Below are 3,332 nucleotides of genomic sequence, written 5' to 3' on the forward strand. Positions count from 1 at the left end.
CTGGTCATGCTGAGGTGAGGCAGCCAGCTTTGGTCTATGCAGTACATCGTCAAGAGGATGGAGACGCTCTAGAGGCGAATAATGGTATGTACTTACCCATAGTGTGCTATTTACCTAAGTTGGAATTAGAGTGCGCAGCGGAAGTCTGGTGTGGTAGTCTGTGTTAGTAGTTGGAAATTTCAAGGATGAAATTTCTTTTAGGGGGTAGAGTTTTAACGCTCTAAAAATCTCGAAACCCAAAAATCTAGAAATTCAAAACTTTTTTTATTTTCGATTTTGATAAAAATTATGTTTTTTGTTCCTAGCCATGTGATAATTATAGTAGGTCTTAATTAAGGTTTGAGTTTGAACCTAGGAATAAATGAAATTATAGTTTAGATAATAAAAGAATTAGGGCTGGCAAGTAGTTGAGCTTTTAAATAAAGTTGGGGGGAAATAGTATCAAAAAGGCTCTATAGAAGAGTGGCTAAGTGACGCCACTTAAAGTGTAGAGAGGTGGCGTTAATAGCTAGAAAGGAGGTCCACGGATCGAATCTTAGCTTAGTGTTTTTAGAAGTTTAATTGTGGCCTTCTGGAAGGATGGAAGTGGCGTGAAGTGGACTCCAAGGGAAGTGTTCAGGAGAGAAAATTAAGGAAAAGATCGAGGGGTTATCAGGGAGAAAAACAAGGAGATGAGAAGGGAGAAGTGATGGAGCCGAATGAGGAATTCAACATGGGAAAATTCAGCTATAAGGGTTATAAATAGGTGTCAAATGCTAGGGTATGAAGCTAATGTCGAATTTCCTCACCCTGTTACCAGAAACTCTTTTCTCTAAAAGTCAAAAACCCTCTGCCTTTCTTTTCTTTTTCTTCTTCCTTGTGCCAAATTCTATTCTTCCTCTACCTCATTATTGACTTTTCTTTCTTTTTTCTTGGAGCTGAATAACCCTCTTTTTCCATACAAAATCATAAAGGGCCGAACCTCTTTGGCCAAATACCCTTGGTGCAATCACTACTCCTTCTACTTCGGTCAAATCTAATGGAATTAGTAACAGATCTCGGATCTTAGCTCATTGTCGAATTGCTCCTCAGGTGTTACGGTTTTGATCTAGGAGTTGATTATGGTTAGTGAAGGGGCTGTTATACTTATCACGCAAGGTTTGGGCTAAGGAGATCGCATCACGCTTGCTTACCAGGTGTGTACATATACTGTACACATAAAATGAATCGGCAAAAGCCAAAATGTCGAAAAGTTGAAATGCCGAAAAGGCAAAAGTTGGTCTACGGTAGTCACACGAGTGCGCGAACACTCGTGGAGAGGAAACTGATAGGTTGCCTAAGGCCCACAACAATTCCGTGGACTTGGGTTGAGAATTGGCCAAATGGGCCGGAATGGGCTAAATGGGCCTAATGGGATGTTGGGCCCATAATAGGCAAAGATTGATAAGTGATGTTATGTGTTAGAAAATTTGTATGTGAGCATGAATATAATATGATTTGGGCCTAATGGGCCATAAGAATTTGAACTGGGCCAGATGGGCCATTTAAGTAAGATTGGGCCTAGTGGGCCATATGCATGTAAGTAGGGATATTGGGCCTAATAAATGATGACTACATAAAACTTAATTAATTAATTGAGACCGTGGACAAGTCATAGGGTTAAGGTGTGGGAACAGGTATATGCATGTCTAGGATTGGATCTAGGGAGAGCTTGGTACTTAAGCGGTCTTAATGACCCACCTCCTCTTCTCTGGAATCCTACCTGGTGCATAGTATTCGTTCACCTTAGCTCGCGGGGCTTGTTCATGGGCCAAGGTAAGTGGAAACCGTAGTTAAGGGAAAATTACCGAAATGCCCCTAAGAGCGAAAATGACCAAACTACCCCTAGGTGTTGAATGTAAGTTTTGTGGATGTGACATGCATACATATGATGTTCTGCTTAGGTTGAATATGGGGTGGGAATTATGGTACAGAGGAAGTATATGAGGATCGCATGGTTGCCTGACAATCATGGATCCACCGACGACTTTTAAAGCCAAATATGTAAATGAGGGTAGTTCCGTAACTGCACTACCATTTGTGTGTGGGCTGGATGGGTCGATATTTATATCCCTACATGGTGTGATGGGGGACAGAGCTGGTGTGTAGCACATGGATGATTTGAATGGGATTGCATTGCATGTTTGATGTATGATGATTTTTGAATGCTTGTTTTTCGTCGAGGGTTGTACACACTGAGTTTGCGAAAACTCACCCACTCTTTTATTTTATTTTCAGGTGATGCTCAATAAAAGGTTTGATGTTTGGAGGGACTCTGGGTGGCCGGCTAGCAAGATAATTTGGACTTGGTTTTTTTTTAAGCATTTAAGTTTTTATTTCTTTTTAAGTGTGTTTAGATCAGATTGTAATAAGGTTTTCATTATGTTATTATTACTTGAATTATTATTATTTTTACTAGAATTTGAACATGGATTTCTTATATTATAGTATGTTTTCTACGTTTCCGCAACTAAGTTTTTTTTTAAAAAAAATGTTTTAAACAAGGCTTTCGTAACCGAAAGGTTTTTTTTTAGTTAATTAAGGTTTCTCATTTTAAGAAGGGTTTTCAATGAAAACAAGGTTTTCGCTAATACACTTCAATGTGACACACCAGATTCGACCATAACGTTCAGGTCAGGTTTGGGGTGTTACAGGTCCATCCGATAGCCTTCTTGAATTGTTTCAATACCAAGATGAGTTTCTCTTCTTGCTCAGTAGTTAATTCTGTTGAAAATATCACAAGCAAAGTAGAAGCGTTACCTAAATAAACGTATTTTAAATGTGAAGGTAATTCCTTGAGTTTTAATTTAGGTGGTTCCTTAATTGACACTTTTGGTTGGGCATACTCCCTCTTCTCTTACTCCAAAGATTCAAAGTGGGATTACGGATTAAATCCCCTTTGATTAGCTTCTAACAAAGCTAAATATTCATCCCCCTCTTCATCATTTGGGGGATATGATGTCAAAATTTGTTCCAACGGATCCTCAACATAGTTGAGCTCCTTTTCCACTATTGAATCCTCTAAATTGGATACTGCAGAACAATCATCAATTATGTCAATAAATAGCATAGACTTAAAAACGTTAAATGTTACCTGATCATCCTGAACACGCATCGTAAGCTCGCCCTTCTACATATCTATAAGGGTCCTTCCGGTTGCTAAGAACAGTCTTCCTAGGATGATAAGCACTTCTTTGTCTGCTTCAAAGTCTAGGATAACATAATCAGCAAGGAAAATAAATTTATCTACTCGTACCAATACATCCTCGATTTTTCCTTCTGGATGTGCTAAGGATTGATCTGCTAGCTGAAGT

The sequence above is a fragment of the Gossypium arboreum genome, chromosome 11 (assembly GCF_025698485.1).
Source record: "Gossypium arboreum isolate Shixiya-1 chromosome 11, ASM2569848v2, whole genome shotgun sequence".
Taxonomy (NCBI): domain Eukaryota; kingdom Viridiplantae; phylum Streptophyta; class Magnoliopsida; order Malvales; family Malvaceae; genus Gossypium; species Gossypium arboreum.